General features: G+C 36.8%; 1 pseudogene; it reads left to right on the top strand.

The window, feature by feature from the left end:
- The first annotated feature begins 805 nt into the window (after nt 1–805).
- On the top strand, nt 806–2,992 carry LOC143386532 (zinc finger protein 511-like; annotated as a pseudogene).
- The last annotated feature ends 24,084 nt before the right edge of the window (nt 2,993–27,076 follow it).

Here is a 27,076-nt window from a genome sequence, read left to right as displayed (position 1 = left end):
AGGAGGCCTGAAGCTGCGCCCAAGTCCCCAGCACCTTACTTTCCAATCAAGAGGCGCTCATGTAACCACAGTAATGGAACAGGGCCTCTCTTCCTTGGCACTGCACACAGGTACACAGAAGCCGTGCTCAAAGATGAACCATTCCACAAAGTGGGGTGACCTACACCTGCAATCTCAGAGACTCAGGAGGTTGAGGCACGAGGACCGTAAGCTCAAGCCCTGGCTCAAAATCAACGGGGTTGGGGATGGAGCAGGTGGTACAGCGCTGGTGGGTTCAAGCCCCAGCGCCAAAAAAGGAGAAACCGCGGCGCTGGGAGAGTGAAGGCTCCACGCCGCCCACTAGGTAAGGTTGTCCTCCGACTTTCGTCCCCCTGCGAGGCGGTGGGCTCGGGTGGCAGCACCGCCTGGGACCTCCTCCCCCGTTACCTGTGGTGAACGGTGGAGGAGCCGGGAGAGGCAGAGCCCGCAGGACACAGGCAGGGCCGCCGGGCAGAGTTCGGGAAGCCCCCGTAGTGCGGCCGGCGGAGGCAGGTCACAGTGGACCGCCAACTTCCCCGTCCACTGGCCCAGCTGCAGGGCCGTTCCGGGGCCGGGGAGAGGCGGCCGCATCCTGCCGGTGCAGGCGGGCGGAGAATGCGGCCTGAGGGGCAGGGGCAGAGGTAGGGGCAGGGGCAGAAGCTGCACGAACCAGCTAAGCGCCGACTCACCTCCGCCGCCACCGTAGCCGCCGCGCTGGCGGGCCGCCACAGGAAGCGCAGCTACGTCACGTCCGGCTCGACGGGCTGCGGCGCCGCCGCGAAGGGTGATGCTGCTGCCCGTCGCGCCGCGCGCCCGCCTGGCCCGCACTCCCGGGGCGGCCAGCACCTGCCAGTGGAGAGGGACCCCGCGGCCCAGGCGGCGCCCTTCCGCTTTGTGGCACGTCCAGTGCGCCTCCCGCGGGAGCACGAGCTCTTCGAGGTGCAGGGGCGCAGGGGCGCAGGGGCGGGGCCTGACGCTGGGGCGGGCCCCGGCCTTAACCTCGGCGCTTGTCTCCTGTAGGACCGGGACGTGCAGAGGCATCTCTACCTGCAGGATGTGCTCACGCAGATGGCCGAGGAGCCGGAGAGATCCAGGTGAGCGACACCGCCCGCGCCCGTTCCCCCGCACCGCCTCATGCAGCTGAGGGCTCAGATCCCTCCACAGAGACCCTCCGGTGCAAGCGTTGGCACGTCTACTCCGCCTGTGGCATGTTAGGGAAATTTCATTTTTTAATAAGTAAGGCTTGGAGTGTGGCGCGGTGGCGCACTCCTCGAATCCCAGCGTTCAAGGCCAGCCTGGGTCCTGTAGCAAGACCCTGTCTCACTATAAAAATGAAAAGGGCTAGGGTTGTATGTATCTCAGTGGTAGAGCACCCCTGAGTTCAGTTCCCAGTTCCAAAAGAACCTCAGGAGCTTTATTGGGCCTCTTACTCTGGATGAAAAGTCACACTGGGGTTTCTGCTTCAGCAAAGTGTGCCTCCTCCGTTGAGATTAGCCTCCTTTCCCAGGGTGCCTGAGTTCACCTGTCAGGTCCCCAGCTGCTGCCAGGTGTTCGCTGCCCTGGAGGACTACCAGCACCATTACAACATGCTACACGGGAATGCCTGCTCCCTCTGCAGCCCCGCCTTCCCCTCCGGACACCTGCTGGATGCCCACATTCTGGAGTGGCATGACTCCCTCTTCCAGATCCTGGCGGAGAGGCAGGACATGGTGGGTAATTAATCAGGCTGGGCACACGTTGTGCTAGGGACTTGGATCAGGGAGGTGACACCCTATCTTTTGCAGTACCAGTGCTTGATTGAAGGTTGCCCAGAGAAGTTTAAGACCAGCCAAGACCAGAAGGATCACATGGTGAGGTTCCACCTTTACCCCGCGGATTTCCAGTTTGATAAGCCCAAGACAAGCAGAGGGTACGTGAGGAGTAGGGTTGTTGGCGGCCCCTGGTCTTAGGAGATGTGAGAGCAGCTTGAATGGGTGGAGGCTTTTTTTGTTTGTATATACCTGCAGGTAGCTGACATTCTGACCATGGGGATCAGTACTCAAAGGTGTTACACAAAGAGGGTAGTCTCCCCGCAAAGGGAAATCGCAGAGGAGTTCCTGGCCAGGAGTAGCGAAACAGGGATGTAGAAATGGCAGGCACTCCTTTCCCATACTTGCACCTGGGCTGAATCCCACATGCCCTAGTTTTCAGAGTTAGGAAGCTGCCAGCAGGGGCCTATGGAGTTCATCCAAAGCCATGAGCATCCTCTCCCTTGGTAGGCTTATACCATGTGGCACCATAAAAACAGTATATTTGAAAGACAGAGTATGATCATATTTAAATATATAAAATACAGGGCATATTATGTGAACTGTGACCTTACCATAAGCATTCACCCCTTTTTTTTTTGATAGCCTGGAAATTGCACTGTAAAATTAGGCTATGCCAACAGAGTAAGAATATCTTTGCAAGAAAAAAAGAGTCCTTTGCTTGAAAGTTTATTTCTGGGGAAAGCCAGGGCTGTGGGAGTTATGCTGAGCCGTTGCTGACACTCTGTCTTCTGCAACCCAGCCATTCGGGGGTCTGATGCTGACCTTTCAACTGCAGCCCTCAGGGATGAAGGGGATGCAATGGAAGTCTGCTCTGAGCCTGCAGCAGCACACCTAGCACCTGTAGGTGAGAAGCGGACCTACATCCACAGGTCAGTGTGGACATCTTCTTGAGACAGTAACACTGGGCAAGTGTTGGCCTCATGAGGTTGAAAACCAGAACATTCTGGTGTGTTATGAGATAGGTTAGGTAAATTCAGGGCTAGTCGAACTTGTGTTTCCCATTTTTTCACAGATATCCTTCAGTGATTCGCGTCCCTGTGTACAGAGCTGAGCAGGGACCTGATCCAGAGTCTAAGCTGATAAAAGGCAGAGACAAAATGATGGCAGAGATGTCAAGCTTTTCATCCTGCTTTGAGTTACCCATTGGGCATCTGCAGGCCTAATTGGAGGGTCAGTGTTTTAGCAAAAGCAGCTTCTAATTCTCTGTTAAAATTTCTCCCTAGAAAAAAATAAAAATATCATATTACATATTTAAGAATTTCCTTATTGACTAAGAGATCACTCAGTGTAAAAGGTATTTATTACAACTTAAGCAGTTCCAAAGAACAAAACACAGATTGCTAATTGTACAGAGATTGAACACAATTTGAAATTGTGCATATTCTAGAAAATAAAATTTTCTTTGTAAAGGTGACCAAACTTCAATATATTATGCAGAACATTCAAAATTCAGTATTTTGAAATATTTAGTTAGAAATTAATTGAAACATCGAGGCATAACTAAATGTCCATTCATGCTTTTTTTTTTACTTCTTAAATACTTTAATGTAGCAAAGTAGTAACATAAAATTTCAATGTACAAACAGTTGCATTGGCAAACAGAGTTTTTTAAAAATTTACTTTCTTAAAATTAAAACATTATGTTTGAATTATTTGAGCAAGATAATAAAAATAAGTTGGTAGATATTGATTAAATAATCTGATTTTCGGTGTTCCCTACAGCAGAATGCATTCTTTGGTCTATCAAAATTCAACTGTTTTATCAGAAGAGTACGTATTATTCTTTAAAAAATGAAATTCACATTGTATTGTGCTTATGGTGTAATAACATTGCTGTATTTTTTTAACAAGTTACCATTTGCCTGTGAGCTAAAAACAAATTTAAATGATTTTAAGTAACTCTTTCATTATAAAGTACTTTGTATGAATGGAAAGCTCAATGCAAATAGATTATAAGGAACACACAAAATTCATGGGGAAATGAATGGTAAACATGAGCAAGTCCTAGTGGATTTTGAATATCTGTCTATGCTCACTGTAAACCTTTGTTGACCTTATATAAATGACTCATTTCACAATCCATTGATAAAATATCACTCCTTCTCTGTAGGTTGTTTTAAAAATCTGGATAGTAATACAGTGCAATGACTATGCTTCCTCATTGCTATTCATGCTTTTAAGAAACCCACTAACTGAGAGAGCTAAAGTGCCTGCTAAAATCTTTCCCAAAGATTGTTTGGTTTTAAACTGCATTTAATGCTGAAGAGAAACATATTCCATGTCCAGGGAAATCATTCTGGTGATGAAGCCTTTTGAAGCTTAAAAGAGTGCCTGCCTACCTTCCAGAATTAGACTGCATGGAGGTAATTGAGCCCAATGGCAGTTTTATCCCCAGTGAAATTACTTTCACTGCACAGAGTATAAGGTATCTGAAGATTTATCTGACACTCTTGATACCTCAGCAGTGACACTGATGTTGAATGACACATTTGGCATAAGGGAAGGATCATTTCTCTCTAGAATGCTCTATATTTGTTAATTAAATGATCACTGCAGGATGCATCCTCTTCATGAATATAAATTACTAGCCCAGCAAAGGGCTCAGGTTTGTACGCCATCTTTTATTATGAAGGATTTTCAAGGATGCAATGAACCCATTTTACATTGCTAGTTGACATATATTTAGGGATTGCTTTATCCTGCACTGAACATTGTCCATAAGTAACTGTTATATTCAGGATGTAGCTCAGTAAATATAACAGCTCTTATCCTCAGTTGTGGAAGTTTATTTATTTTTTCTTAACTAGGCATGTATTGCCAGAAGAATTCTGCATACCCATGCAGTTTGGTAACAGGCTACAATACTTACCTCTATTTCTTTCAATGCTCTATTGACAATTGCTGACATGCTATATGCTTAAATTTGGCCATCATTGATTTTTATTTCCACTTTGGCACTATTATTCGAACTCAATGAGATTTCTAAGTAACAGAGTATACGCTGGTAGCTGTGTTTCTCACTGGAATATAAACTCCTTGAGGGCAGAGATTTTTAATCTAATTCACTCATGATATATGGTTCAAATAGTGTCTGGTACATAACGGGTGCTTAGTACATATTTTGGGGTGGACTAAATTGATGATATTGATGAGCAAAAGGAAAGAAGTAAATTTACAATAATATCTTCATTGAAATAACATAAAATGATGGACTCATCCTAAACTATATATTATAAGTGGTGTAACAAATATAGAATAAATTGAACAGAAATACAAATAACTGGGGGAAATGTAATAAATTCCTCACTTTAATGGAGATTTGATTTCCTTTATTCCACTTATTTCTTTGAGCAACTCTCTTAGGTAACCTTCCCACTTGGTAATCATATTTCTGTTTTTATTTAATCTGAATTCTAGACCCCCAACAAGTTGGCCTTTATGTTTTTCTGCTATATTATCAGGGTCACATTTTCTAGGGTTCCAATTTTTTACTATATAATTAATCTAATATATAATACTTGGAATTATTAATTTTTAAAATTGTTCTTATTGATTTTAGGTGTAAGAAATTTATATACTGATTATTGTAATTGTTTTTCCTAAACAGGCAATAAAGTGTCTTACTCTAAAAAAAATCAGAATTTTTTGATACTTTATTCCATCATTTAGAAATTATCATTTCCAAATGGGGTCAATACTTATTGTTCTAACTTCTGACAAGGAATTGTTTAAATAACACTTTGTGATACAACGTGTAAAATAATATTTGCTTTATAACTTTCTAACTGGTGTCTTAAACTGGGAATAGATAAAATTGATGTAATATACTTGCCAAATTTGGAATTTCATGCTGAATTGCATATCATTCAATATTTGCTTGCTGTATCAAGATGGCATTATTATATTCAGTGTTTAAATTTATCAATATTTTAATTACAAAGCCAGATATAATATAGTAACTAATAAGCTTTTATACAAAATGATACAGAAGCCAAAATTTAGTGCTTGTTTTAAAATTGAAATCATGGAAGAAACTACAATTATTTTTAAAAAAGTGTTTATAGTGATATTATATTTATGCTAAATGAATTCCAGAGTCTCATGCCAAAACTCATGAGATATTTGCAGTAAAATTTATTGGAAACTTTTCTGGATGTATTCATTATTTTCAGACAGTTTTTAACTTTGCCAATATTATTAATATCAATAAAAAGTGGATAACATAATTCTTCATGTTAAAAGTTATTAAAGCCTACTTAAATAATTTCACACAAAAGAGTTATCTACCTAATGACTGCTTCTATCTGAGATGATATATTGGAGAAAATAAGCACTGAAATTGTCAAAGAATTTTATTTTTATGAAAGCAAGATGTGTACTTATCAAACAACAATAAGTGTTAGCAAGGACGTAGGGGAAATGGCACACTCATATATTGTTGGTGGGACTGCAAATTGGTGCAACCAATCTGGAAAGCATTATAGAAATTTCTTAGAAAACTTGGAATGCAACCACTATTTGATCCAGCTATCCCACTCCGCATTCTATACCCCAGGGACTTAAAAACAGCATACTATAGTAAGCAGCTACATCAATGTTTACAGCAGCACAATTCACAATAGCTAAACTGTGGAACCAACCTAGATGCCCTTCAACAGATGAATGGATAAAAAAAAAAAACTGTGGTATTTATACACAATGGAATATAACTCAGCATTAAGATAGAATAAAATTATGGCATTTGCAGGTAAATGGATAGAGTTAGAAAATATTATGCTAATCGAAGTAAGCCAATCCCAGAAAAACAAAGGCTAGAGGTTCTCTCTGATAAGTGGATGCTGACCCATAATGGGGAAGGGCATGGGGAGAATGGAGGAATTTTGGGCAAAGGGGAGGGAGGAAAGTGGAGTGGGCAAGGTGGTAGGAAAGCTGGTAGAATGAGATGGATATCATTACCCTAGGTTCCTGTATGACTGTAAGCATGGTGCAATGCTACATTGTGTACAACCAGAGAAATGAAAAGTTGTGCTGCAATTGTGTACAATGAATCAAAATGCATTCTGCTGTCATATATACCTAATTAGAATAAATAAATAAATAAGTACACATCTTTTAAAAATGTATTTAATAAGAACTTTAAATGACTTTTTGAATTCCTGACTATTATGAAGAATATTTCTAATTTATTCTGCTCAAGAATTTGGTTTGCATTTATACAGAGTATTATACAGAGTATTATAACAAGAGTTATAACTCTTGTAATAGTTATCATTAAGTATGTTCTTTATTAAATATTAATAATAATGTTTAATGAGAAAACATTAATTGAATTTCATATAATGTGTTTTCCATAGATGTTGATATAACCATGTGATCTTTTATTCCTAAATCCTTAAATTTTGGGGGGGCATTACATATTTTATTTTTATATAATCAATTCATTGTGCTAATATCCTCTTTAGGAATTTTGTACCATGTCAAGATTAAGGTAGGCTTTTAGATATCTTTTTTCAAATTGTCACCATCTGTTTTGGTTATACTAGACTTGCAGATCTGGTTGGAAAGGGCAGCCTCTTCCATTACTTGAAAGATTTTGAATTAATCAATTCTGGAGGGAAGAGATCAAACTAATCTGCAAAATCATCTGACCTTTGATATTTTCTTTGGGATAATACTATTTTTTTAAAAAAATTAAATATCTCAATTTATTAGTTTTAAAATATCTAAGAGTTTCTATCTTCTCAGGAACAGTCTTTATATTTTGTAGTTTTCCAGGAATTTGCTTATTTTGTCTGTTTTTATATATATAGGCATTAAGGTGTTTTTATATTTTGCTTATAAATTTATTGAGGCGTAATTGGCTTGCAGTGAATTTTGTGTATTTTAATGTGCCATTTATGAATTTGGATATATATGTCCACTTGTGAAGCCAATACCATAGTCAAGATAATTAACATTTACCATGCTTTTCAAAGATTCATCCTGCTGCTGGGATGAATGTTAATTTGGAAGAAAAAAAAATTTTGGAATTTTGATTGGCATTGCACTGAATTACAGATCAATTTGGGGATAACTGTCATTTTAATCATATTATTTTTTATTCCATGAATATAATATAGCTCTCTATCTATGTCTTCTTTTCTCAATAAATTTTTATAGTTTTCAGTGTAAAAGTCTTGAAAATATTTTGTCAGATTTATTTCTAAATACTTAATGTTTAGTGATGTCATCATAATGGATTATCTTTTTTTACATTTTCTAGTTTGTGCTAGTAGAATGTAAGAAAACAACTGATTTTTGCTAAGTTTACTTGTTAATACTTCTGTGGTTTTATAGATTCTTTGACATCTTCTTTGTATACAACTTTATCACCTGAAAATACCCATAGTTTTATTTCTTCTTTCTTAATTTTATGGCTTTTACAATTGTCAAAAAGCATTACCAGAACTGTCCTCAGTATGTTAAAAAGACATTGCACAAGTGCACACTTTTTTCTTGTCCCCAGTTTCAGAGGGAAAGTGTTTGGTTATTTATCATTACATGTAATGTTAACTGTAGGCTTATCATTTTGAGTTAGATTCTTACCATTCCCAATTTGCTGAGTGCTTTTTTCTTTTATCATAAATGGGTGTTGAATTTGTCCAATGCTTTTTCTGTATCTATTGAAATATTCATGTGAATTTTCTCTTATTCTGTTGGTACGATGATTTACACTGGTAGCTTTTTAAGTTCATCAGTTTTGCATTGTCTGGTAATTCATCCTAGTCCTAATATACTATCCACTATAGACAGAATATTGCATTTCATTTGTAATATTTTAAAAGGGTTTTTGCATCTATATTTATGAGGAATATTTGTCTCCAATTTTTTGGCAATGCTTTAGACAAGTTCTAATATTTAGGTTATGTCCCTTCCTCTTTTTAAAACTTTAAAAAATAGTTTGTGTCAAAATATTTCTTGAATGTTTGATGAAATTGGTGACTAAGAACTCCGGTCCTGGAGCTTTCTGTTTAGGTCTGAATTGGTAAATATACTATGGACACTTGAAAAGAATGCATATTCTGCAGTTGATAGATGAAGCATTCAATAAAAGTCTGTTAGATCAAGGTAGATGATGATATTGTTCAGATCTATCTTTACTGATGTCTCATCTAATTGTCCTGTCAATTGCTGGGAGAGCAGTGCTAATCTTCTGCTGGTGGCTATAGAAATGTTGATTTCTCGATTTTTAATTTTGATCCTTATAATTTGGAGCTCTTATATTTAGCACACACATTTATAAATGTTCTCTTTTCCCAATAAATTGCAGCTTCTGTGATCATAAAGTATTTTTTAATCACTTGTATTACCCTTTATATTAATTTAATTTAATGTTCATACACTTACTCTAGCCTTCTTGTGTCTATAGGTATACTTTTATGTATCTTAATATATATTTACTTTCAACTTATTCAAATTTGTATGTTAAGACATGTCTTTCATAGGTAGTGTACAGTTGATTTTTTTCTATCCTTGCTGTGAATCTCTTCCTTTTAAGTAAAGTGGTTAGACTAATAATTTTTAGTGCAACTTTTGACATAATTGGATTTAGGTTTATCATTTTATTTTTTTATTTGTCACTTCTGTTTTTTCTCATGTTTTATTGTTCCAAATTTCTTTTGAATTATTTTAACATTTTCACTCTTTGATGTTAATAAATTAGTGGCCTCTTTATTTTGCTAAGTCTTCTTTTTTGTATTACATTAAAATCTGCATATCTAACTTTGTAATATATTTTTTTTAGGCAATGTGATGCCTCCAATGTAATGCCTTCTCAAAATTACCTTTTTCTTTGGGGTCATTTGTGGTTCTATATAAATTTTTGGATTTTTTCTATTTATGTAAAAAATGCCATTAGAAATTTGATAGGAATTGCTTTGAATCTATAGATCTCTTTGGGTGGTATGAATATGAAAAATGAATTTTGGCCTTATTTTTTAGTTGCGTCTTCATTTTCTGTCTCTTTAATTTCTGGTTGTATATCCATTATTTGTTCCTTTCATTGTATTTATTGTATGTTTCTAAATTTTAAAACTTTCTAAATTGAGAAAGTTAACTAATTAATTTTAAAGTCTGCTTAGGTTAAAATATAAGCATTTAAGCTATAAAATCCTCTTTAAGTACTATTTGTGTTGTATGGTATTTTAAAAATATATAGTTGTAATTTTTTATTGCATGAAATATTTGGAAGTATGTTTTGAAATTTGCCAAATTCATGTTTTGTATGTTTTGTCTTTGTCTCTTTCTATGGCACTATGTTTCCTTTCTTTTGAATCATTTTTAATGAGTCAATGAAACTCTCCAAATGGTAAAATCAAAACAGTCTGTCACCTCATTCAGCATCAACCAGTATCTTGAGAAATCAAATGAAACTACAAAGAAATAATAAAAAAAATATGATCGCAGGCTTATCCTGTCATCTCAGTATATTAAAAAATGTGTATATTTGTGGTTGGTGTGTTTTAAGGTGTAATTTAAGTATAAAAAGTTAAAATACAATAGTGAATTATGAAGATATCTGTCTTTGGCTTCTCTAAGCCAGAGAAAGCAAAACAACACTCAAATTAAATATTATGAAAAATTTCAAAATAAAAACTTGTAGACTTTTAAAACTTATTTGCATGGGAGATTGTGTGAGATAACAAAGATGACTTGTTTCAAAGAAATATAATTAATATGATAAAAACTACGTTTTGAGGTTGATTTTTGTTTGGTACTTGTCAGTAGAAGGGCCATCATCTGAAATATTATACTTTTTTAAAAAATGTCTTAAGAAGGGAGAGTCAGTGGTCCTGTGAAGTTTTACTCTCACATTGATGTCTATGCACCCACAGATTCAGCTAAGGAATAAGTAATAATAGTCTTGGGAGGAAGAAATCCTCCTGTAAACATTTTGGTGGCTGTATTAGTCAGCTTTTGTCACTGTGACCAAAGTCCCTGATATAATTTTAAAAGGAAAAATTTAGTTTGGCTTATGTTTTCAGAAATTTCAGTCCATTCTCATCCAGTTCCAATGCTTTGGGACTGAGATGAGGCGGAATCATGGAAGAAGGGCGTAGCAGAGGAAAGCTGATTAGTTCATGTCAGCTAGGAAGGGAGAGAGACAGACAAAGGGACCAGGGACAGGATGTAGTCCAAGGGCACACCTCCAACCATTTTCCAACCATTCCCCAAATGCCTACAGTTTCCACCTCTTTCCTGAAGTCCATTCAAAGTATTAATCTATCAGTGGATTAATCCACTCATGAGGTTAAAGCCCTCATGATCCAATCACTTCCCAAAAGCCCACCTCAGGACATTGCTGCACTGGACACCATGTTTTCAGGACAAGAACTTTTGGGGGATATTTTACATCTAAACCCTAGTAATTGATTTCTTCATATACATAAAGATTATAAGTTTCTTGAGACTTCTGACTATGGTCCTTTTCATATTAATAGAAAAAGTCCTTTTCTTGAATTCATATTAAAGTAGGGCTCCTGGCATTGTGTATCATGGACCAGAACTGCATATGGAGGGATGGAATTGAGAAGAGGGAGAATGTTGTCCCAACATTGCTCTCCTATATTTGGGAGGACAGACTTCCTAAGCTCTGTACCAACTATTTGTAATATTTATCCCCATTAACACTCTGTGAATAGTCTCCGGCTTCATGTAGTTGCTGTGCCCCAGTAATCTGGGCTCCCTGGCAGCACTAGCTTGGTTTAAATGAACAGGTTAGCCTCGACACTCAGGGAACAGTGTAGCACTGAGCATATGTGCCATTGGTCAGTAAAGCATGTTACTCAGTAAACCAGCAACACCTGAAGGTGGAGAGATTGTGGTAACACAGAACTAAACAGTGAGTAGAGAGAAAAATGCCAGGAGTCACTTACATATATAAATGTGTGCTTCTATATCTATAGATCTCCTGCAATACCTACATATATTTGGGAGATAAAAGAAAGATGTTTTCTCTCCTTTTCCCTTGAAGACAAGGAAATGGGCTCAGATGAATGGATTCATCTCTAATGTGAATGAAAGATGTGAATATATGTTTAGGGAAGAAGCATGTTTTATCTCAAAGACGATTATGCTATCATTCATACAATGATACCAGAGAAGATGAATCAAATTTCCACTTAACATTCATTATATGTGGTAGGAATTACAGATTTGATCATCATCAGAATTTCCTGAAAATTGTAAATCTTTCAATGGATTGACACATGCAGTATGTGGTTATTTTAGACACCATCTCTTCTTTCTCCTCTCTGCTCCTCCTCCACCTCTCTTTTAATAAAAGGAAAAGGATTTGTGGAAACAAATCTTATTGAGTCACTTATACTCAGTAAGTGTGCCTGCTGGATATGAACACTTGATTATGAACACATCTTCCATAAGGTCACATTGTGGGATATAGACTAAACTTCTACAGGCAAAAATTTCTGTGTCCTAGAATGTGAATATTTTCAAAAGTTCTGATTATGTAAAATTGTCTCTTATTTAAGGTCAGTTCATGTGTGATCACTGACAGCTTTGACAATGGTCCAAGTGACAAAGAAACTGTGTTGCTTTTGCTGTCTAGGACAGAGCTAAGCACACAGTAAGTGTTCACAATCAATTTAAATGAAATAGATTCTTATGTGAAAATATTTTCACCAAGGATGAGTTGTATAACAACAAAAACATGTATAAAAAATTGTATAAAAATATTGTATAAACAGTTATACAAAAAGTATATAGATCAAATGAAAATCTTTTTCTGTGAATTTAAGAAAGATCTAATTTTTATCAGCTTATCAGTCCATCAGCATTTATTTAGCACTGACTATACAAACAAAAACATAAGATGTTGTTTCATCCCAAGGATCTTTCAGTTTTGTTAACCTAAGCAAACGTGTATTCTAACTTTTCATGTCTTTGTTTAATATGTTACTCTTGAGTAGGAGCATATTTAACATGTTAAAAACTAACAAAATTTATGTTCTAATTTGGAGGGTAACTTAGGTGACATAACCAGAGGAAAAAAATTGAATAAAAATAAAACATAAGGACTAATTGCAAAATTCGTGTGAAGTGAGAACAGAACTTTGAAGAATTTCACTCAACACATACAGCCTGTATCTATAAAGAGATGGTGTTTGTGTGTATATCAACAATTTCTTGCCTAGTAGTTTGTAGCATGTAAAACACTTTCTGACTGTCAATTAAAACAGTCTTGTAGACTAATAAGTGATCACACTAAAATTACAGATGAAGGAACTGATGCTTATCTTTGAGATGAGTCTGAGGTCCAAATCTGTTTCCTCCCGAACACACCTGCAGAATATTGAGAAGGGAGCTGAGATGCATTATGTTAGACTGCACATTATGGTTTGTAATTCACAGCTGGGGCTCTTCCTTTTGGTTCATCCCCGTCCATTCAGATAATAAGGTATCATCATCTGTTGTAAAGTATAACATGCACATCCCCATTATTCTAATAATTATGATTTCATTTTTGGTTTTCCTAATGGGTCTAAATGAAAAAAAAATGTTTATGTACAGGACAAAAGGGGCTGAAAATCTATCTGACCCAGAGTTTCTTGTCCTGGATTGGTTAAAATAATAAAATAGTGGTTAAGCACTAAAATCTGCTCTAAAATCATCTTTTGATGTTCTTTACATCATTAAAGTTCTTATTGGGATTAGCTTAGAGTCTTCATCTATCATTGTCTCTTTGGTTCAATGAAAAAATATTATAGATACATACAGGCCATTCTTTCTCATTAAACCTCTTGTCTAAATATTTTAAACAAATAATTTAGTTGTTGATCCAATTATTTGGAGATTATTTCTAATGGAGTCATTCAACTTTGCCTTAATGAGTGATTTATGAAGATACTTTTCTTTAATTGTACTTCCAGGCCTAAAGAGATTGTGCAGATTCTGATTCTTCTTGTTCTTTGTCAAAAGCATTCCAGTTACTTACAGATGTAGCTACAAAAGGATGAAGGCTGCACCCTCATGCACATGGTGTTTTGTGAATGATATTTACTTACTATTTCATTAAATAAATATTTATTAAACATCAAACAGTGGGATAGAGTCTAGAGACATGATGGAAGAGACATGTTATTCATTTTAATTGATTATTATTAATGGGTTTTTACACCCATTAGAATGTGAACTTCATGAGATCAGGGTCTTTTTGCATTGTTCATTGCTGCCTCTAGCACCTAGGATAATGCCTGGCACATAGTTGCTGCTCATTATATAGCAAATGGATGAACAAACTGAGTAATACAAGCTACATGAGTAGGGAAGATGATCAAAAAGAAACATTAACAAATAATATGAGACTATTTTCAAGTTGCACAATTTCTAAGAGAAAAAGAATCCCTCATTGCTGACCAAGAATGATTGAGAAAGAAATTTTAAAAATAGGATGGTCAGGAAATACCACCTCCGAGAAGGTGGTATTTCAGTGAAAGATGAAGGTCTCAGCAGAGAAGGAATGGGAATGAGCCAGCCCTGGAAGCCTAGAGAAGGGAGTCCTCTGGCAGGAAACAGTCTGCCCAGAGCCCTGAAGAGAAGAGCTTGGCCTGCCGACAGAACTGAAAGGGTCTGAGTAGCTGGGACATAGGGGCAAAGTGACATGGTATGTGGCAAGTTATTCAGGGCTTGAGCCTGTGGGCCACGTGAGGATGGTGGCTTCCATGCTGTGGGCACAAGAGTGCAGAGACGATTGCTGGCTGCCAGCCCAATATGGGTTCTCTTTGCTTCCTTACTGAAAAAAAATTCTGATTTTGTTGAGGACAGCAGTGTTATTAAAAAATGAGCCAACAAGCAGAACTCATGGTGGTCCCCTGCCTCCTTGCATGCAGGAGAGCTCTGTGGTTTATTTCCATTCAGTAGCAGGGGAAAGATATTTGAGTGAAGCCTGCAATAGGTACAACGGTGACTGTTCCTATGCCTTTGGCCCTTTTCTCCTGCCTTGGATGCAAGGAACTGCAGAGAAGCCTGTCTTGTCACCCTTGAGTGCTGAGTCAATGGATGCACCCCTCTGATGTTCAGCTTTCCATTGCTAAAACCAAGTGCATCGTTTCCAGGTTTTTAGTCACTGCTATGACAAATCTTCCCAGTCTGGCGTATTGTTTCAGAGGTGTCAGCCCATAGTCAGGTGGACTCATCGCTATGGCCTCGGGTGAGGCAAAGCAACCTGACAGCAGTGTGTGGGGGAGGAAAGCCACTCAGCTCATGTAGCTAGGACCTAGCAAGAGGTGGAAAAAGGGACTGGAGACAGATATAGTCCCCTAGAACATGCCCCCAAAGACCCTCTCCCTTTAGCTAGGTTCCACCTCCTAGTTTCCACCACCTCCCGATGGTCCATTCATCTATGAATTCCTCAGTGGATTATTAATCCACTCATGGGTCAGAGCCCACATGATCTACTCACCTCCCTACCCAAATTTCCATCTCTGAACATTACTGTGGAGTGGGGACCAAACATTGAACACATGAGCCCTTGGGTGACATTTCAGATCCAAATTATAACACCCCTAACTTCAGGTTGTCCTGTAATATAAGAAAATATACCATATGTTTTAAAGCAACTACCAGTCAGATTTTTATCTCGCTTATAGTTTAATGCACTCCTGATTGATACAGTGACATATGGAACAAGAAAATTGCCAATTCAAAGGAATTCACTGACTCTACATTAAAGAAAGGAAAGGCTAGAACTAAATCACAGCTCTTTTTTTTTTCTTTATTTAGGAAAAGAATGAGTTAAATGTCTAAATAGACATCTTGGTTCTTTGAGTTTCCTGACTACTGCTTCATCAGGTTTAAAAATGAAAGGCTTTGACTATGTGACCTCCAACATTCCCTTCAGTTCTCCAAGTCTATGCATTCCACAGTAATAGTTCTATTCTTTCCCTGAGTCTGGAAGTTAGACAAAAGGTGGGGACATTGATTCCTGGATGTGAAGAGGGGAGAGTACATGAACTCAGTTTTCTCCATAAAATCAATGCAAGTTGAATAGAAGAATCACCCAGAGCCAGTGAGGGTCAGGTTGAAGTTGTGTGGCATGGATTATTCATGGGTTCTGGTGTGGTGGTCTGGCTTTTCTTTCAGAAGTGCTCTTTAAGGAAGATTGAAAGTGGAGGGGTGAATAGTGTAGGGACCCTCCAACAAACTTGGATAAAAAGTTAAAGTGCAGAGTGGAAGTGTGTGCCTACCACAAAAATGAGGAAGAGGTACCCATGTATCTGAGGAGCATCTAAAGTTTTCTAAAAATAAGTAGACTCTTTTGTGAGTTTCTAGTTTTAATGGGTTTCTCCATTTATTCAAGTTGTTTTACTTGTCAACACATACTTGGGTACAAGTTCTTGTTGGCTATTTGTCTTATAAAATCTTCTCCTATTCCATAATTATTTTTATATTTTTTAGCTAATGACTTTTCATGAGAATAAATCCTTAATATAATTTGGTTTATGAAAAATTTTCTTTCTAGTTAAAACTTTTTTGTTTTAAGAACTTGCCCACACTTTTAGAATAAAGATATGTTTCATTTAGATGACAGGTTATGGAAATTTTATCACTTTATCTTTTGAAATTATATCTATAAATTTGACCTGGAATTTATTTCTGTGTATGGAAATGTCCTTCTTTCTGAAGTTGACTAAGTGTTTACTTTTGTTTCTGTTTAAAAAGAATGGAAGGTGAAATTTATCAAATATTTTTTCAGCATCTTTTGAGATGGTAATATTTTCTTCTGGTTTGTTTTTGTTTTTGGTACTGGGCTTTTGGGTTCTACCACTGAATTTTATCCCCATCCCTTTTCCATTTTTTGTTTTGAGACAGGGTCTCACTATGATGCTAAGGCAGCCTGGAATTGTGATCCTCTTGCCTCAGTCTCTTGAGTTGCTGAGATTACAGGCATGCACCATCATGTCCAGCAACATTTCTTTTTTTATCATAATATGGCGAATCATGCTACACTTTTGGAAAATGAAAATATTACTCCTGGAGCAAAGCCAATCTTTGACATACTCATAATTTTTATGTGGAAGGATTTGGTGTTTTGTTTAACATTCCTAATATGTTCCTGCTAACTTTGGTGTTCAAATTGTGCTGAATCATTTAAATATTCCCATCTTTGTTCTTCTGGAAAAACACTTGTGCAAGTGCTGAATTTATTCTTCTGAAAGGCTGGTAGAATTCTGTGGTTAAAACCATTTTGAACTTCAGTTTTCTTTGTGGAAGTTTTATAATTATAGATTCAATGTCTCCTATAGATACTGAATTTTCATATTTTTCTATTTGTTTTATTCTATATTTTGTAAAATATGTTTTCTTAGAATTTTCCCATTTCATGAAATTTTCAAGTTTATTGGTATACTTAGTATCTTATTATCTTCTTAATATCAAAGACTGGTGATATTTATCTTCCTATGTTCTATTTTTTTTTTCTTTTTTGGGATGCTGGAGATTGAACCCAGGGCTTTGCACATGCTGGATGAGTGCTGTATTATAAATCCAGTGCAAGATAGTTTTTTAGTACAGTAAGCATCTGTAAACATGCTTCAAAATTTTTGGATGAATATTTTTAGAGTAGGTGAAATATATGAGGAAATTTGGGTTATCCTAAATGTAATGGTTATGTTTCAAATTGAGTGATCATTCCATGACAGTATGATGAACACACCAATGCTTCATAAAATAATAAGATTTGTACCTAGTATCCAGAGTTGAAGGCAGGCAGATAGCCCAGTAGTATGGACAAGAACACACATCCTTGTTTTCTTCTGCAACCAACACATCAATAAACAAGCAAATGATGTTCTCAGCATTGTGTGGAAGGAGGTAGGAGCTGTTCTGAGTTCTAAGCTGAGAGTTGGCATCTATGGCATATCATTCCTGTATCCACTCCCATGAACCTTGCTCTTGCCATTTGTCCCTCCCTGCCTCAGGACACCCTCACTCTGGAACTGTCCAGTTCAGTGTGGGTAGGAAGTAAACCCATCTTCTGACCATCTGCCTCTGTCCTGCAACTCTGCTGGGTTTCCTGCAATCATTCCTACCTAATGTCTCCTATACTGGCAGGTAAAACTGCTCTCAGCTTTCTATATGATCTCTGAAGATATTTTGAAAAGAACCATTTCTATGTGCTTAAAAAAATCAAATTGTGTAATTATTTTTCCTCCTAATAAGTGAAATATTCACTTTCAACTTCCATTTAAATGAGTGTCCTCTTCCTTTGTGGAAAGATGATCTTAGACCCATTCTCCTTCCAAATGACTACACATTTTCAATTAATGTATTTGAAGTTAGGCATCCTCCTTCCTGGAGTAATGAGCTCAGACGGTGGACAACCCACCGTCTGAAACTCCCATAAAACACATTTACTTGTTGAATTAAGTACTGAGTTCAACAATTGTTTTTCTATAATTAAATTGTGAATAGAATCATTATGTAAAATAAAGAATAAAATAAAATAAAACTTTAAAAATATCCCAGCAAATTACTGAAGATTCCTGTTGAACCTTAAATGACATGGTTGAAGGGACAACATTGTGGCCATCACCCACAACACATTTTGGAACTTATCCGGTCCTGAGTACATTATGGCCATTGTCTATTTTTTAATATTTCCTAATTATATACTTGGATGCATCTGTAATTTTCAATATGTTTCTTTAGCAGCTCAGAGAATTTTTTTATATTTTGAGGATTTGTGAGCACACATATTTTAAACAGGCAATTGTACATCTTTATCATCTTCTCCCCACCATAAATATCAGATGCTATAATTAAAGAAAGGCATGAAACAAGGGTACAAAATAGATGGTATGTCTCCCAAAAGTACAACTTTGAAAGAAAAAAAAATTCTTGTAAAGCAACGGGAATGTGCTCTGTGATTATGTGCTCTGGGGGTGGTTACACAGCAAGCATGATGGGATTACAAATTTGCTAGCTCTGTAGGAAAGATATGCCTATTAACAGAAACCAGCTGTTCAGAAAAAATGCTATGCCCAGAGAAGTGAAAGGATGTCTTAATTTAGCTCTGGGCCACATTTATTACAGCTGAAATAAATTTTTTTTCAAAACTATAATCTCTGTTCAATTAATAATATTTCTGTGAAATTATGCAACTTACCAAGGAAATATTAAGAATAGTTCATCTAAAGTCAGTCAATTTCTATGACTTAACACCTTTCTTTCCCCACATGATATCTATATGCTTTCTAACTTGCTATTTTTCACTCAGGTCTATGAAAGGAAGAAGTATAGTCATGGTGGTAGGAAATGTTTGTGCTTACCTCTTTGGGATGACCAGTTGACTGGAAATATCACTAAAAGAGTCCTTCCTCATTGAGCATGGAGGAGAGGGGAACTAACTGCCTTTAGCATTCATTGAGCATCCAATCTCTACTTTTCCTAATTGGTAACTGACATAGTTTAGATATGAGGTGTCCCCCAAAAGTTCATGTAAGACAAGATACAAGAAAGTTTAGAGGTGATGATTGAGTTAGGAGAGAGCTTTAACCTAATCAGTGGATTAATCCACTAATAGGGATTAACTGGCTGGTAACTTTAGGCAGGTAGGATGTGGCTGGAGCAATAAGGTTACTGGGGGTGTGCCTTTGGGGTATATATTTTGTTGCTGATGAGCTGAGGTCACTCTCTCTGCTTCCTGGTGCCATGTTCTGAGCTGCTTTTTCTCTGCCATGTTTTCCTGCCCTGATGTTCTGCTCACCTTGGGTCCAGGGCAATGGAGTTGGCCATCTGTGGACTGAGGCCTCTGAAACTGTAAGCCACAGATAAACATTTCCTCTTCTAATTCTGTTTGAGTCAACTTTTTTTTTTTTTGGTTGCTGTGACCAAAAGACCTGACAAGAACCAAAACCGTTATGTAAATATTTGGTGTCTTCCTGAATTTAAGTAAAATTGTATTACATCTTATGGTTTATGGAGATAATTAACTCAAAAATTTAAAATGCACAAAAGTCTAACCAGAATATTAGGTTGCAAAATAAAGCATAAATATTTGAAGCTCTGAAATATCTTCATTTCCAGAATGATCTCTATCATCTATTATAATAAGGGTACATTTGCTTAAGAGCTATTAGTGGACAGACAAAATGGTACACACCTTTCACACAGAATCACACAAAAGAGAGATTTCCTCTTGAAATTTGAGGCAAAACAATTAGTGATTTCCAAAGCTATGTGGTAAGTATCATGGAGATACTCACAATATCACAGGAGTCCAGAGAATGAGCATTGAAAACAGGCAACTGACTCAGCCTTGGGTGTGGCTCATGTGTGTGCCTGTGTGTGCATGCACATATATACTCTTCCTAGGGAAGGAGACACTAAGATGAAGAATTGACATACTTGTTGGAAAATAACACTAGATTGAAGCTTTAGAGATCTTGATACCCAACTCTTTCAAGATATCCATTAGCTCAGGTGGTGTGAACATAGGTTTTTACCTGAAAAGATCCTGAAAGTCAAGAATAGCCTGTTGAATGCTGTTAAATATCAGAATTCAGATTATTTTCTGGAAAAGTGAATGAATTTGATAAGTTTTTTTTAAAAAATTGAATAAATGAATAAAAGAATCTCTGAGGATACCTTAACTAATTATCTCTCTTCTACAGACTTAATCTGGATTTAGAGATATGGCCTGATTCTAGCTTACATAATGCATTCCATGCCTCATTAGTATCGTCCCTGGAAAAACCCTAAAATAACCCAGTTGTTTTTATTAGTCACATATTTGATTTGTCATAACACACATTTATTGAAAATTTGTGAATATGTCTGTCCTAGGTGTTAGGACAACAAAGCTGAAACTTTATCCTTAAGCAGCTCTCTCTCTTCACCCATGATTTCCTGCTATCTAGAACCTTACTTTTTATCATTGAAAGGCATAGTCATCACATCAGGGTATTTCAGGAACTCTAATGCTCATTATATATCTCACTGTATCAATTTTTAACTACTCAAAGGACTTGTTATTATTTTCATGAGAATTTATCAATCTCTGTTTTAATTAATAAAATATTTCCCTTTAAGTTTACTTTATCAATCATTTAAAACTTGATCATATTTTGCTCTCCTTAGCATATCACTGCACATTCAACATTAGTTTCATTATCTTTACCATATCAAAATTTTATCTCTTTATTAGTGCATTACAGTTAAACATAACAGTGGGGGTCATTTTGATGTATTCATAAAGGCATAAAACAATTGTCTTCATTTTAACAAATGGAAATTTGCAACTCTGCACATCAGTGGGTAAAAGCTTGTGGAATTTGGGTTTCCCATTTTAATATACACAGACTAGCCTTGGTTTGCTTTTTATACACGAATCTCATTATTTTGGATTCCTTTTCCTCATAAAATTTTCATAACTGCTCTATAGCCTCTTATGCTGGAAAATGACTGGGATCCTTATAACAGTTCTTTTTTTTTGTCCACAGGCTAATTGTACTTGTTAAAATTAAAAAATGCTGTTAAATGAATAGACATGAAAAATGTGGAGAAATCAATCAGATGTCAGAACAAAAGAATGCCTACTGTTGTTTTGATTCTTCTGTTGCAGATGCATGAGGTCAAACACATGTGAATTTGTAGTTTCAAATTTACTCTAAAAGCTAACACTTTTAAAGCATGATACTGAAAAAAATATATAATTCCAAATTTTTAGATTGGTATAAGTTATCTTTATTTTGAAATACTTTTAATATGATTAGAGTGTATATCATAAGATTACTGCCCCATTATTGTACATTTTTGAATGTTGAATGCTTAAATTTTGCACATTTCAGTAATTCTTTGGCACTCATCTTCTTTTCAAGTAAGAAAAGAGGAGAGAAACATTTAAATCTGTAAGAAGATTACATGGTACATTCTTAGTTTTCAATATCTGGGTCAATTTGAAGTGTTGTTTAGTTATGCCATTAAAGAAGCATTAAATACATTTTGCGAATTGAATGAAAGAGTTCAAAGTTTTGAATACTTTAATGATGTCCTGGATATTTTTTCTGGTGGCATATACTGATGGTGTACTTATGGACAAAGAGAGGAGCTGAGTACATAAGCCTCTGGGGTCACTATGCTTCCTAATCTGAGCTGGCCTACAGGCTCATAGCCACCTCTCTAAACATGAGTTTCTTGGAAGACTACCATATGGGGAGGACTCTGGAATATTGAAAAGGAAACTGCCCTTTCACTAGAGCTACATCATGCATCTCTGGTGAGTGACTCTTTTTTCCCCTAACAATAACAATAATGAGGACAATTAGCATTAGCTAAGAGCTGGCTAAACCCCAGCCTTTGCTCACAGCTTTGTAAGAGGTCACTTTTTCAACTATGTGAAGGAGGTTTAGTGTCCACATTGGAGAGGTGAGGAAACGGGTTTATAAGGACTGGGCAACTTACCAAAAGCCACAAAAGGCATTGGTAGGCAGGATTGTGGGTTTAAGCTCATAGCCCATGCCTTCAGGCACTTCTTGGGCTCATTGACAGCTTCTCTCTTGACCCCACTGTGCTAGTCTACACCCCACAATTTGAAAGAAGATCTGGGCTTTCCACACTGATCCCTTTCTCTTCCTTAGGTTTCCATTCTGGTACCTAAGGTCCTCATGGACTTTCCATTTCTATCATAATCTACTTTTAGGGGATTATATATCATCATTATGAAACATCTCTGTTTAGAGACTAGGACTTGACACACTTCTCTTAAAGGGAATGGTTACCTCAACTCCTGGACAGTAATACCACATTCTTTCCCTACCCCAGCTTTGTACATGATAGACAAATAAAAATAGATATTTAGGCTATACATTATTTGTTTATATTTTATATAAAATGCTTTTTCAAAAATTTATTTTAATTAGGTATATATGACAGCAGAATGAATTTTGATGCATAGATCACAATTGAAGCACAACTTTTCATTGCTCTGGTTGTACACAATATAGCATCACACCCTGTGCAATATTACATGTACCTAGGGTAATGATGTCCATCTCATTCCACCATCTCTCCTGTCCCTCTGCACTCTCCCCACCTTCCCTCCCCTTTGTCAATCAAAGTTCCTCCATTTTCCCCATGCCTCCCAGCTCTGTGTTTTGGATCAGCATCCACTTATCACAGAGAACATTAGGCCTTTGGTTTTTTGGGATTGGCTTACTTCGTTTAGCATTATATTCTCCAGCTCCATCCACTTTCCTGCAAATGCCATGATTTTATTCTTTTTTAATGCTGAATAATATTCCATTGTATATACATACCATAATTTCTTTATCCATTCATCTATTGAAGGGCATCTAGTTTGCTTCCACAGTTCAGCTATTGTGAATTGAGCTGCTATGAACATTGATGTGACTGAATCACTATAGTGTGCTGATTTTAAATCTTTTGCGTATAGACTGAGGAGTGGGATAGCTAGGTCAAATGGTGGTTTCATTCCAAGTTTTCTAAGGCATCTCCATACTGCTTTCCAGATTTGTTGCACTGATTAGCAGTCCCACCAGCAGTGGTATGAGTGTACCTTTCTCTCTACATCCTCACCAACGTTTATTGTGGTCTGTATTCTTGATAACTGCCATTCTGGCTGGCATGAGATTAAATCTTAGAGTAGTTTTGATTTGCATTTCTCTAATTACTAGAAATGTTGAACATTTTTTCATATATTTGTCAATCAAATGTACATCTTCTTCTGAGAAGTGTCTGTCCAGCTCCTTAGCCCATTTATTGATTTTTTTTTTTTTGGTGTTAAAATTTTTGAGTTCTTTATATGTCCTGGAGATTAGTGCTCTATCTGATGTGTGTGGCAAAAATGTGTGTGTGGCTCCCAAAATGTAGGCTTTCTGTTCATTTCATTGGTTGTTTCTTTTGCTGAGAAGAAGATTTTTAGCTTGAGTCCATCACACTTATTGATTCTTGATTTTATTTCTTGTGCTTTAGGAGTCTTGTTAAGAAAGTCGGGGCCTAATTGACATGATGAAGATTTGGGCTTACTTTTTCCTCTATTAAGCACAGGGTTTCTGTATTAATTCTTAAGTCCCTGATTCACTTTGAGTTGAATTTTGTGCATTGTGAAAGATAGGGGTTTATTTTCATTTTGCTGCATATGAATTTCCAATTCTCCTGCACCACTTATTGAAGAGGCTATCTTTTCTCCAATGTATGTTTTTGGCACCTTTGTCTGATATGAGATAACTCTATTTATGTGGGGTTGTCTCTGTGTCTTATTAAAGGAATACAGATAGGAAAAGGAGAACTCAAACTATCATTATTTGCTGACAACGTGATTCTATACTTAGAGGATCAAAAAAATTCCACCAGAAAATTTCTAGAATTAATTAATAATTCAGCAAAGTAGCAGGGTATAAAATCAATACCTATAAATCAAGTGCATTTATATACATCAGTGATGAACCCTCTGAAAGAGAAATTAGGAAAACTACCCCATTCACAATAGTCTCAAAAAAAAATGAATACTAGGAATCAACTTAGCAAAAGAGGTGAAAGACCTCTACAATGAAAACTACAGAACACTAAAGAAAGAAATTGAAGAAGACATTAGAAGATAGAAAGATCTCCCAGGCTCATGGATAGGCAGAATTAATATTGTCAAAATGGCCATATTACCCAAAACACTATATATATTCAATGTGATACTAATTAAAATTCCAATGTCATTTCTTAGAGAAATATAAAAAGCGATAATAAAATTCATTTGGAAAAATAAGAGACCCAGAATAGCCAAAGCAGTCTTTAACAAGAAAAGTGAAGCAGGAGGCATCACAATACCAGACCTTAAACTATACTACAAAGCTATGGTAACAAAAATGCCATGGTATTGGCATCAAAATAGATATGTAGACCAATGTTACAGAGTAGGGTATAAATTATTTGATCTCTTTATATATTTACCAAAATTGTCTTAGTCCATTCTATAGCACTATAATAAAACACCACAGACTGAGGATAGTTAATGAACAGAAATGTATTTGACTCATGTTCTGGAGGCTGGGAAGACCAAGATAAAGGGGCCACATCTTTCTTTGTCATTTCATGATAGCAGGGGCAGTTAGGGGGGACAGAATAAAACAAGGGTCCAGGGAGAGAATTGGGTGGCAGAGAGTGGAAGCAAATCTCCATTTATTAAGAAGCTACTCCTGTAGTAAAGGCCTTAATTCCTTCAGGACTTGCACACCTCTTCAGGGTCCCATGTCCTAATACAGTTGCACTAAGGATCAGGTTTATATCACATCAACCTTGGGAGGACACTCAAGCACAGCAATAGTCAAGCTAAGTAGCTTATCCACCACCTCACATAGTTAACCATTTCATGTGGTGAGAACACTTGATCTACTTTCTTGGCAAATTTCAGACAAGTAATAAATTATTCTGAGTAGTCTCCATGTGGTACATTAGGCCTCTGGCACATATTCACCTTGTACCTGAAGGTTTGCATACTTTGACAGTATCTTGCCTTTCTTCTACCCCAAGCCCTAACCCCTTGTAACCACCATATTGCTCTCTGTGATAATGGCTATGACAGTTTTTTTAGATTCCTTACATTGATGAGATCATATAGTATTTGTCTTTCTGAGTCTGGTTTATGTCCAGGTTTGTTCATGCTGTAACAATTGGCAAGATTTCCTCCTTTTTAAAGGGAGAATAATTTTTATAAGTATATGTGCCTATACATACATATGCATGCATTTTTTTAATTCATGCATCTGTTGATAAACTTAAGTTACTTTCATAACTTGACTATTGTGAATAACTCTCCAATAAACATGGGGGTGTGGGTGTTGTATGTTATAAGTTAGTGATTTATAACTCAGAGGTGGGATCGGTGTATCATGTGGCACTTCCCTCCCTGAGACTTCTGGTATAACTTCGTGGGACTGTCAATAGACTGTGGCATATTGTTCCTACTTCACTGGTCCATAAAGTTTGGGGTGTTTTTCTATGTTCTATCTCCATCTCCTTTCTAAATTCTGATGTGATCCTCCATGGAAGGAAGGAAGCCTTTCAGTACACAGAACACGGAGAAGTCACTGATCCTGTGTGTTTTGTATCTCCCTCAGGTCTAGTCAAGCTGAAGGACTTAAAAAGAACTGTCATAAGCACATTTTTCCCACATGGAAGTGTTGACTACTGGACAATGATTCTTAAGAATTAATCATCAGGAATGACTCATCATACCCTTCCCTCACATCAGTCAGGGAGCTGCTTACATAGGATATAATTCCTGAGCAGCTGCAGCCTTTAAATTATTGACCTTCTCACTCAGGCATTGCTCAATTCATCCCAAGGGCTGAGATGTAAAACTTTGCCATGTTTACTTCTCTGTTTATGCTTCTCCTTTGGAAGCCAAATATTATGAGTCCCTTCTTGGATGCAGGAAAATATAAAATCAGAAATATGTTTCTTCCTTTAAAAAAGAATCTGTTTTAATTAAAGGAAAGCTAAGCAATTTCCTGGAGGAAAAAAAATACTTGTCTATTCATTTTCTGTCTTATAAATCCCTTCAGTGTGCTTATAGGAAAGCTAGACTCTCGGGGCGGGGGTTGGGCTCAGTGGCAGAACAGTTGCTCAGTACGTGTGAGGCACTGGGTTAATCCTCAGTACCACAAAAAATAAAATAAATGTACTGTGTCCATCTATAACTAAAAAAATAGATAAATAATAAAAAATACAAGGAAGCCAGACTTTCAACCCAGTAAAATAGACAAAAAACCCTCAAACTTGACTGTGTTCTGCCTTTGTGATGTTGATTTCTCTGTTGTGTTGAGTCTAAAGAGAAAAGAGCATACCTATTATCTCTATGCAGCAGCAATGAAACATCATAAATGTAATTCTTGGCATTTGTCTTTTGAGCTTAGGAAATAAACTTCAGATGATTGAGGAAAGTTCTAGAACATGACAAGTGGGAAGAAGCAATAGTTTGCTATTAACTACATTTATGGTTAAAATACACAAAGAATCAACTGAAATGAACTTAGTGTCTTTTATCCTTGGCCTACTCCGAAATAAAGATCTTTATTTGGAATATACATAAAAGCCTTAGTAAAATTTCTAATATTTGGAATCAGCCTGAGCTTTAGTCTCTCTAGTCTTTCAAACTTTAGAATAAGCTTGAAATATACTTCCACAACTCAAATCCAAATAATATTATATGTTTGTCCATATTTTAACACAGACCT

This window comes from Callospermophilus lateralis, unplaced genomic scaffold (genome assembly GCF_048772815.1).
Source record: "Callospermophilus lateralis isolate mCalLat2 unplaced genomic scaffold, mCalLat2.hap1 Scaffold_116, whole genome shotgun sequence".
Taxonomy (NCBI): Eukaryota; Metazoa; Chordata; class Mammalia; order Rodentia; family Sciuridae; genus Callospermophilus; species Callospermophilus lateralis.
The sequence above is the reverse complement of the archived record's forward strand: the minus strand, read 5'-3'. Positions and strand labels throughout refer to the sequence as shown.